The 11801-nt window shown below is 40.1% G+C and overlaps 1 protein-coding gene across 1 annotated transcript in view; it reads left to right on the top strand.

The window, feature by feature from the left end:
• The first annotated feature begins 680 nt into the window (after window positions 1-680).
• The window catches only part of LOC117305067 (four-jointed box protein 1-like), a 24305-nt gene continuing 13184 nt past the window's right edge, over window positions 681-11801 (top strand). The window contains exon 1 of the mRNA XM_033789782.1: window positions 681-913. The gene's annotated coding sequence lies outside the window, so the exon portion shown is untranslated. The remainder of the gene's footprint in view (window positions 914-11801) is intronic.

Here is an 11801-nt window from a genome sequence, read left to right as displayed (position 1 = left end):
GAGCAGTAACGCAACGTGGCACTATACACTATAGGCTTACGTAAGATGGTACATGTTCGTGACCATTTTCAGCATCGAGTGTAATAAGTTATCTCAATATCAACTAACAACGTCAATGGATAAGTGCTTGAGTTTGTCGATAGACAAGATATGAAAGAAAGAGTTTTATCTGGTGTTCATTTTGGTGTAACGAAAGTGTAGGCAAAATTGTTGTTGTGCACATTAGTCATGCTTGGTTTATTACTCACTGGCCGTTCATCTCAAATGAGGCCAGCGGTCCTTTTGCGACTTCGCTGAACCACAACAGTGCCCCTTCGATTATGAATATTCAACGTTTATTGTGACGTATAAACACAAAGGGATGAAACTCCTCTCGCCGCAGCCACCATGTCTATAGATGGACTGTGGATGTCCTTGTTGGATTGTCTGTCCACGCCGTCCCACAGGAGGACAAAAGAAAACACCTAACGGGCCCCCCCCCCGTACCTGGCCAACTTGCTTTACTAACTCAACCGGGGAATTCGCGCTGTCTGACGGTAGTTGCCAGCAAGTACAGCTCGCCAGCAGTCCTTTTGCGACCTCGCTGAACCACAACAGTGCCCCTTCGATTATGAATATTCAACGTTTGTTGTGACGTGTAAACACAAAGGGATGAAACCCCTCGCGCCGCAGCCACATGTCTATAGGATTGTCTGTCCACGTCTTACATGAGGACAAAAGAAAACACCACACGGGCCCCGTACCTGGCCTACTTGCTTTAGAATACTCAACTCATCTACGACAGTAGTTGCCAACAAGTAGCTCACCACCACACTGCGATCATTGGAGCTCGAACTCGGACCGACCCATGAGTTTCCAGACTCGGAGATTTCGATAACTCATTGGCAGTTTACGCCCTCCTTGTCTGCCCAGGGTAAGTTTTTTTTCCTCTTTGATTTCAAAAAGAATACTTCTCCATGGATAAGAACTTACCCAGATCTTCTCTCTGCACAATCGTTTGTTGACAGTTCAGCTACGTGTCATAATTATTACATTGCATTGTGGGGAGAGCATCCACCACACACTCAGCCAACTCATTGGTTGTGGAGTTATTGACGATGTATTCCGAATGTTTTAATTGAGAGTTTGATGTGGTGGTCAGGCTTGAGGCATATGCTTCAATTTTGAAAGGGAGGCACCAAGGCACGTTCTCCTTGGTAAAGGTCACCCTCTACGAGAACATTATTTTTAAGTGTCTATTGGAGCATTTCATGAGCACCAAGGCAATGACCAAGGGCATCGAGGCAATCGGCTTCGTTGCCTCCGTGATGCAAGGATAGAGCATCCACATTAAGTTAACCGTATGCCAATGCTATGAATAATAGTAATGTTACAATAGGGTTTGGTATGGTCGTAGAGCAAGGAATATGGTATTGTGTTAGAGAGGTTGGTATTTTGACCTTGCTATGGGTTTGTACATGTAGCAGTGGGAAAACATCACTTTGTATAATAATACATGAATGATAGTGTTGTTCTTTTCAATGATACTCAAAAGAACGTCAGGGTGCCGCACTGGTGTCTTGCCTCGCCTTCCTTCTCTCGGTTCGAATCCTACCGGGGGTACCATGTGGAATGAGTTTTTTGTAGACTACTTGACTTCGTGGGTTTTCCCTGGGGGTGTTCCTCCCACTGCTAAAACTGAAATTTCTTCAAGTTGTCTTCTCACCTTGTCTAGAAGCTGAAAAGGCTTTCACATAGAGGTAGATGTAAATACATCGATGTATAGATGTACAAACGTAAAGATGTTACAACTGACTTTTTTGTGGACATGTCTGTGTTGGGATGATGTTTGTGTTTTCAGATCGCAATAATGTTGACGTTAATTTGGAGCCCTTCAATCTGTAAATGACAGAGTTTTCGCGCAGTTATCAATTGTTGAAACATGGCCCACTATTGAGTCTATTGGGCTTATCTATAGTTTGTAGTTGTTTGATGATCTAGCCCCTGACTCACGCTGGTCATGTTAGTAAGTAGGACCTCCACCTGTTTGGAAATCAACACCAACATTGTTTTTTTAACGTATCGACGTACTCTCCTTAAAATCATCTGTCGCATTTTTCACTCGAGTAGAGGCAATTTTATTCAAAAACTTTAGGAAAGTAGTTGGGGGTGACCACATAGCAAAGCAAAGTTGAGATGTCACCGCAATTTTGTGTTTTTATTTCAAAATCTGAGATTGATCCTATATGGCTATAACTAGTAATTATAGAATTCTAACAAATTATTGGAGTTTGAATATTATTGATTGGCAGGGTTCAAACCACAATTTGAACCCACACCACTTCTGACATTAACTATTGAATTATGTTACCAAGAAAAGGGCGAGTCAGTCATGATGACTAAAAGAGGTCTGAATACAATTATTGTTTGGTTTAACAACGGTTGGGGGCCGTTTAAATAATATTGTAACATGTATGAGTTGACGCATGTGGTTATCTTAATGCGGACTCATAACGGCAGGGACTCTAGCTTCGTTTTGAAAGGGCAAGGGCACCAAGGCATTTTCTCCTTAGCAATGGGCACCCTATGCTAAATTTATAAATTTATTGGGCATGGAGGATCGCATTCCGTTGCCTCCGTGAAGTATCAGGGCATGTCAAGGTGTTTTGATGCCTGCTCATAGACCCAACTAATATATAATGGTATATTGCTAATAATAGTAACCCCAAATAAGTTTGAGTACAAGTTGGCTGTAGTACGAATTGCCACCACTTAATGAGCACGGTGTTTTTTTAGTACGAGTTGGTTTGGGTACGAGTTGGTTTGAGTAGGACTTGTTGGAAGACGAGTTGGTTTGAGACGAGTTGATTTGAGTACGAGTTGGTTTGAGTACGAGTTGGTTTGAGACGAGTTGGGTTGAAGAATTATTTGGTTTGAGTACGAGTTGGTTTGAGTAGGAGTTGTTGGAAGACGAGTTGATTTGAGTATGAGTTGTTTTGAGTACGAGTTGGTTTGAGTAAGAGTTGGTTTGAGCATGGAGCAATAAATGGTTTGAGTACGAGTTGATTTGAGTACGAGCTGTTGGAAGACGAGTTGGTTCGGAGACGAGTTGGTTTGAGTACGAGTTGGTTTGATTTTGAACACGAGTTGGTTTGAGACGAGTTATAGGTTTGAACTAGACTATTTTGAGGCAGCGGACCGTGCTGGTCTGCCCTGACCTCTCTTGAGACCCCCGACTGAGGGTGCCCCATGACGTCTACGTCATCGTGACTTTTCACTTGACTTGTCACCAACCAACAATGGAAGTTAAATAAACCATAACAACTACAGCCCCGTTATCCATTGTTGATAAACAAAACGCGGTGGGCCCAATTTCAAAAACCTGTCAAAAATTCGTGGCCAATCAAAATATGAGTGGTGTCGGCCCCTACCAGTCGCAGCAACGGTAACTGTATGGTATTCTGGCTGATAACCTATTTTTGCTAAGCAAAGGTTTGCTGTTCTTAGCAAGTTTGTTTGTTTACTACAGGCTTTACGAAACTTGGCCCTTTATGAATAGCTTGGACGGCCGAATGTTAGCAAAACTTTGAATCTTAAACTTCGTAAAAAGTCTGTAAAGCTAATCCAATCGACACATCTGCAAACTTTCATTAAAAACAAGGTCTCATGATTGGTGTTGCTTTGTTTCCAACAAATTCAACAACATTTGTGTAACATTATTTCAAACTGCACTACCTATTTTGCTTCGCATTATAGTGCTTTCCATAGTTTTCCAATCTCGGTAGTCACAAAACTGTGGCTCTGACGCAGCAATAGAAAGGTCGCTAGAAATGGTACCGCGGTTTTCTTTGAATCACACTGAGACAATTAATTATCTGAGTCCTTGATATCAACGAATGAACCGTACTCAAAGAAAAAACCAGCAAAGGACCGGTTCGTTCCCTCCCCGGCGAATTACTCATGGTGACTTGGGTGTATTCAGGGGTCTGAATCATTCTGTGTTCATTATGTGTTAGAGGTGGTCTTAAAAAGGTGACGACAAAATAAACGAACAGTTTGAGTACTGGTCACCTTTTAACGAACTTCACACTAGTTCCAACTGTGCTTTGGAAATACATCCGTCGGTCTCCCTGTCACGGATAACAAGTTGATCAATACCAAACTATTCCTACAATATCATCACTGGGTCTATGGAACTTTCGGTCCCCGAATTTGCTTTTATGGGAACGCTCACAGTCATGGGGATCGCTCGTTCCCGGCCCAATATACACGTAGTACATGCCTTTTCAAACTGTCTATGTGAGATATTACCTAAAATCGGACGGCAACTTTAAGGTGGAGCTGCCCTTAATTGATTTGGGATGTCGTAAGGACGTATAGCTAGTCTATTCTTGGTTTGCATCCCAGCTTCCGCGACAGGCAGTCGAAATGAATTCAAGAAGCAAAGCGCGCCCTGTCTGGTTATCATGTTACGTGACGCTACGTTTTGTTACGTTACGTTACGTTACGAGTATAAGATAGTTTCGTCTGGGACCAAGAGTAGCCACGGGCAGAGCCTTGTGGTCCGACCATCACAGTGGCGAGATAAAACCCATAATAAAATGACCACCACTTACGATTTTCAAGTACATTTCCATGCATTCGTGTGCATGCCCTGAATATTGGACGCTATATAGACCGTCATCACGGTGTGACCATCTTGATTTTTCTCCATTCCAACTCATTGTAACCAAACTGAGGCTGGACGAAATAATAGTCTGGTGCCATGTTTGCGCAATGAATGTTGGCATTCGATGCTGTAATGGAAACAGGGAACATGACGAAGATGGTTACCGCGTGATTGTCTAGACCTTCTTACATCCCATGTAAACAAAAAGCCCCCCCCCTTAGAAGCAATGAGTAATAAAATGTCCCCTTTTGGCGTTAAACTGTGACATTTGTTGTTAGTACTAGAATTATCTCTAAAGTATTCAACATTCCTATTGTAAAAGGAAGGGCAGAGCACTGATGAAGCTTCACTCGGTTGTCACATGAATTTCTTCCTGCATTGTCATGTAATGCAAATTTTGTAGATTAATTGCTCATGACCTCTCGTAACTTCTCGTTTACGACCGCCATTCTTTGGTGGAAGATTGGCACACATCATTCTAGACGATTGTTCGCTTTTGAGATCACATTAAACGTGTCCTCCCTTAGGAAAGGCGATGTTTCAGCCTCTCTTACAGACAGACAGACATGTTTAAAAAAGGTAAATTGATTTTAAAGGGAAGTTCCGACCTGTTTGGGATCCGTTCATTATATGTATGGCTTAAAGCAAGGTTTTTGATGTAATGGTTTGTTCTATTCAACTCCCAATGAGATGTGCAGACATGGCTTTTATCGAGCTTTTAGTCAAAAACAAAATCAAAATCGATCTTTTGGAAAAAGGAAAGTTTTTTTTATTTTTATTTGTTTTATTTTTATTGCTGGCCGATTTTTTTTTTGACTACCGGCTGGGATTAAAAAAATGTTACTTTCGTCTTAAACTGTTTAAAACGTTGTTTGTTTTTGTTGGTTGTTTCGTTTACAAAACAATAGAAAATAAAAGAAGGCGGCCTCTAACAAGGAACAGATTGGGAACGCTAAACGTGTTTTTCCCCATTTGGCCTTAAGGGCCGAATGAATCTGGAGTGTCGTTGACAAAGTCCTAAGTGTATCATGCTTCTTGACAATAGTGAGAGATGGGGAGTCAGTGTTAATGGAACGAGTGCTCCAAACTTTGGGACCCAGCTATTGAATGAAAGAGATCCGCAATGGAATTGGAACTTGAGGAATTGTAAAGAAGAATTTTTGGACGATATGAGCCCGGTTCTGCCCGGTTGATACATGTACAAGCACACAACAGGACCTTTCTCTGTGGGTGCGTTCGTCTAGCTGCCCTGGGTCGACCCCGGTCTGCCCCGGTACGTTCGAATAGCGTTGACGGGGTTGTGGAAGACGACCATCAGAGATTCCCGAGAAGGTGTCGGCTGAAGACATCGATACCTCTCGCTTAACTGTTATAAATAGCCATAAAGTTTCGTCCAATGGTCAACTCAAGTTGGTGGTATGGTGATTCAAAGATTTTGTATGAGGTTTCCAGAATCTTATTGTCATTGAAGGCATGTTTCCCTCATAGTCTGGTATCCGTGAACAACAAGAAAGCAACCTCAATTAGGTCGCTTACAGGGCACTTCATTTTACCACTAAAGAAACCAATTTGTGGGTTGGCTTACATTTGTTTGACTAATGTACGTGTATTGACTTATCACACTCGTTTGATAGCACAGCCGTCCAGCGAAAGGGTTATAAAGACGACAAGTAAACGTCTTCGAGCAAATGCTTTTCTTTTTATAGTTTTACCATTGAGGACTCCATGGTTTTACGGACAACAGAGACGGGTTTGATTGTTTGTCGCACGGCTTTCGGTTCCGGAGTTTGCTTTTGACCGCCGTGTGAAAAGGGTTTTCATTGGTACTTGGGCGGTTTTGTTTTTACTGTCAAAGGAGACACGCCTATTGACATTGTGAAGAACTGGTGTTTTTGTTTTGAACTTAGCTCACAAGCCTGAGAAGATAAACAAGTGTGCTTGGTATTGTTTACGTGAACCAGAAACACCGGGCTTAGCCCTACTCTTCCAAAACAAGTGTTCTGAGTTTTTGGTACTTCGGTGTTTTCTTGTTTTTTTTTTACTGATATGAGGAGACACGCCTATTGAAATTGTGAAGAACTAGAGCTTTTGTTTTGAACTTAGCTCACAAGCCTGAGGAAGTCTGTAAACAAGTGTGCTTGCTGTGTGAACCAGAAACACTGGGTTTTACCCTTTCACAGTGGTTCTGTTACGACGTGCACATGGTGGATTTCACTAAAGAGTAAAGAATAGTATCGATATCTCGAGTTAGGACGAGTTACTCATCTAAACTTAAAGGCTGTGGACACTATTGGTATTTATTCAAAATAATTATTAGCGAGTAATGGGGAGAGGTTAATAGTACAAAACATTGTGAGAAACGGCTCCCTCTGAAGTACATGTAATGTAGTTTTCGAGAAAGAAGCAATTTTCCACTAATTTGATTTTGAGCATCTGAAAGCACACAACTTCGTGTGACATGGGTGTTTTTTCTTTCATTATTATCTCGCAACTTCAACGGCAGATTGAGCTCAAATTTTCACCGGTTTATTATTTTATGCATAGGCCTATGTTAATATTGAGGTACACCACTGTAAAGGCTAGTCTTTGACAATTACCAATGGTGTCCACTGTCTTTTAAAGAACTGTAGCAATGAGCTTTAGTAACTCCTAGAGAGTCATGTGACTTAGTCCTGATTATCTATAGGACTACCTCAAAATTCACGGAGGCAATGGAAGCGATTGCCCCATCCATGCCCCTGGTCAATGCCTTGGTGCCCTTGAAATGCTCCAGTAGCAACTTACAACTCCCTCACAGGGTGCACTTTATTAAGGAGAAAATGCCTTGGTGACAATGCCCTTAAAATAAAGCAAAATAAAGTGCAAAACATATAAAATAGAACCCCGACCCCACTAAAATCAGAACGTTATATTCGTCGCTTCTCGACAATGGTTTTAATATTTGATGTTTTCTTGTTTACCGTGCGGGGTTTATACTTTGTGTAATTCCTTGAAAAATAGGGCGGGTAAAAATAACAACCCACACGTTAAACTTACCTGTATAGTGCATACAATTAATAACAACAGAAAGTACTGTGACCAGGAAATATTATTATTAAAAGTGAATACAACTCATAAAAAAAAATATATGAAAAGGTTCACTTACAGTCCATTTACGAAAAGAACCCCTTGACTGCTCAGCCGAAACAATGGCATCCATTGTTGTGCATGGTGGATTATATTTTAGGTTCATGCTCGTTGGTAACAAAAACGAAACCACAGTCGGCTGGGCTTAAAGGCACTGCCGTCGATTTAACTAAACTTTTCCTAACTTAGGATTCATCTTAGGGCTTAGGACGGGTTCAGTTCCATATCCAAATACGTAGGACGCATTGAACCCATCCTAAGTTAGGACGGGTTACTCGTCCTAACTCGAGTTAGGATTAATCCTATACATTTCGTGAAATCGGTTGCTGATGGACGCTTTTCGGGTATATTATTGTCAAAGACCATTATTCTCACTTGGTGTATCATATCCGTATAAAATAGCAAAATGACGACAGCGTATTTGGGTTTACTGTTTAAGGAATGTATTTTTTAATTTGAATTGTGTTAAAAAAAAACAGCCCGTCCAAAACATGTGAACACTTTTAACCCAATTGGTCGTTGATGTCGCAAGAGAAGAAGAAATTACATCCCTGTTGCATTACTTTGTGACCTTTCAGATGCTAACTGAATTCGAGACCTCAGCTGAGGTCTCTTATTCAATTCAAATAATCTAGTGAGAAATTACTTCTTCCTAAAAAACTACTTTACCTTTAAGTGGGAGCTGTTTCTCACAATGTTTCATACCATCAACAGCAGCTCGCTATTGCTCGTTACCAAGGTTGCTTTTACGCCACAACAAAATATTTTGACTAACAACCAACGGTGTCTATAGTACCTTTAACTTGGTTGTTATTTTGTTAGGTAGAACTCTTATATTAACTTTCAATGAATCTGAACAAACGACACAAAAAGGAACCCTCGGGCAAAGATTGCTACAATGATAAAGGATTATAACTCTGAATATGACAGGTAGACTATCCGGTTAATAATTCTATAATAGCTGTGATGAATTATGCACACTTTATGAATCCTATAAGGCTGGTGAGTGTTTCTTTTCAAAATTTTTGTTGAATGGCGATCAAAACACCACGAAAACAACAATTGCATGAACTTAACTTCGTTTTGCTTGGACGGTTTTGAGGAAAATTAAGTTTATAATTCTGTTTATAGCTGTGGATGAATTATGTTGTAAACTTTTGACTTTCGTATATAATGCTATGGGTAGTGTTTCTTTTCAAATGTTTTGTTGTATGGCGCCCAAACACCACGAAAACAACTTAATTTCGTTTTGCTTGGATTTTAAAGGGAAGGTACACGTTTGGTCATTACTCAAAACAAATATTAACTTAAAAACTGACTTGGTAACAAGCATTGGAGAGATGTTGATAGTATAAAACATTGTAGGAAACGACTCCCTCTGAAGTAACGTATTTTTAAGAAAGAGTTAATTTCTCACTTAAATAATAAAAGACTTCTAGCCAGAAGTCTTTTATTCTTATCTGAGAGCACACAATTTCGTCCAACAAGGGTGTTTTTTCTTTCATCATTTTCTTGCAACTTCGATGACCAATTGATGAGGAGTCGAAATCGGGGAGCCATCAGTTCGCGCGAGAGCAGTGATCTCGCGAGACCACTATCTCAGCGCGTGGGGCCGATTTAACGACTTGTCCACAAGTCTATTGCCTCCTTGAAGCATCATGCATGGTTAAGGTTTAGGCTGCTCATCATCCGTTATTAACTTATTATTGTATACGCATCATTAGCTTATGGGATTGAAGCTTTTCATCAATATTGTGACCCAGGATAACCTGTAAGTTTTGAAACCAGACGATTCTTTGAAGTGACCTCGCTCAACCATTATAATGAGGCGGAGTTTAGACCTCTTTAACGTCTTGTATCTGCCGCGAACAAAAGACCAGTTTGTGACCCGGTGAAGCAAAGCATGATGTGATTATAAACTGATGAAATCGCTCAATAGCTTGGTTATGGAGAATTACAGGGTTAAGGTTTGGTAACAGAGAAGAAATAACTGTATAGTTAAATCATGGTGAATGGTTAAATCTGTTAGAAAGCTCACAAATATTTTTGTAGCAGAGTAAACTAATCCACAGGTAGACAGTTCCATCTGTGAAAGCAAACTGATTCTAAAGTGCTATTCACACGACATCAGTTTAACTGGGGTCCCATTCTTAAATTTAGCATGGTTGTAAAAATGTAGCTGCAATGTTTTTAAAGGTTTTGCAAGAAAACTTGGAAAGTAGAACAAGTTTTCCTTTCACACGAGCTACACTTTGGTAAATACAATTTAGCAAGGCACCCTTGCTAACTTGCTCTCGAGCGAAAGGGACTTTTAAAGTTCATGCAACTGCCAATCCTCCAGAGCTAAGTTTCCATCTGAAAGCTCACTGATTGTAAAGTTAATACCAGTATCAATCCTCCAGAGCTAAGTTTCCATCTGAAAGCTCACTGATTATAAAGCTCCCCCAGAGCTAATTGTTTCCATCTGAAAGCTTTACTGGTTATAAAGTTTATACCAGTACCAATCGTCGACAGAGCTATAAATTTCCACCCGAAATCTCACTGATTCTTAATTTTATACCAATAGCAAATAATACCCAAGAGCTAATAATATGAAAGATGAGTATTAGTTTGTAATGTACTCGAAATGTTATACAGACAGACTGTGAGAGCCGAAGAAAAAGGGATGCGGTGTAAAATTGTTTTACCAATATTGTGACCTGGGGTTATTGACTTCAAACTTTAGGTATTTTGGATGTCATGGACCCTGAACTAAATGGTGATAATTGCCTAGAGGAATAAAGAAACAAGAGTTTATTTCGTGGGGTTGAATGTACCCCTGCCGGCTGTGTGGCTCTTTTGATGGTATTATATTACGCAAGTTAAGTGTACTGCTGACTTAAGAGGCATGATCAAGAATTTCCAAAGTGTTCAAATGTTTACAACAACATGTAAAGTTTTCTTCAAATCATAAGTTGTTAATTAACAGACAGACCGGAATAATGACCAACCAGGTGGCAGTAGACAAGCAGAGTAATTGTTAAATGTCTCATTAGAAAATTAACTGAACCGCTGAGTTGAAAAAGCATGATCAAGAATTTGCAAAGTTTTCAAATGTTTACAATAAATGTAAAGATTTCTTCAAATCATAGGTTGATAATTGATTACACACAGACCGGAATAATGATCAACCGGGTTGCTGAACACATGCAGAGTAATTGTTGAATGTCTCATTATAAAATCGGTATGAGGCTTCTTTTGTGAGCTTTCTTGGAACAAATGAATGCACAAGAAAACTGGCTTCTTGTGTTGCATTAAGCAATAATGGTAAATAGATGTATTATATAACTCTAGTGCTGCAAAAAAAAAACAGACAATAGTCGTATACGGACAAAAGGCGTGTAGTGTATCGACATTGCCTTTCTTGTTACCGCGCGATGGTAGTAACAAAAATATCAATTTGAAAAAAGTATAAAAGCTGGGGCCTTGAATTCAAGGCTTCTGAAAGCGCACAAGTTTTGCAACAAGGGTGTTTTTTCTTCCATTATTTCTCGCAACTTCGACGACCAATAATTTCTCAGGTTTGTTATTTTATGCATGTTGTTGTCTTGATGTCACATGTGACCGGTTGGCGTTGTTTTGACTGGTGCATTTTTTTAGTGTGCGGGTCTTTTGTAGTTTATATAGTTTTTATGCTGGTGGTGTTTACTTGTATTTGACAAGTGGATGTCAAGTTTCTATGTTTTTGAAGGTGGACAATAAATAAATCTAATCTGATCTAACTATGCTGAGAAAAGAGAGAACTGGTCTTTGACAGTTACCAAAGGTGTCCAGGGGTGGATTTTACAAAGGTAGTCCTAGGCAATGCTAAGAGATAGGACCAGTCCTAAGTTAGGATGAGTTACTGGTCCTAACTTAGGACCAGTCCTATCTCTAAGCATTGCTTAGGACTAGTCCTAAGTTAGGACTACCTTTGTGAAATCCACCCCAGCGCCTTTAAAATAACCTCTACCTCTAAGGGAAACCACCGGGTTCGAATCCCGTCAAA

The sequence above is a fragment of the Asterias rubens genome, chromosome 22 (genome assembly GCF_902459465.1).
Source record: "Asterias rubens chromosome 22, eAstRub1.3, whole genome shotgun sequence".
Taxonomy (NCBI): Eukaryota; Metazoa; Echinodermata; class Asteroidea; order Forcipulatida; family Asteriidae; genus Asterias; species Asterias rubens.
This window is presented reverse-complemented; position numbering and strand designations above follow the sequence as displayed.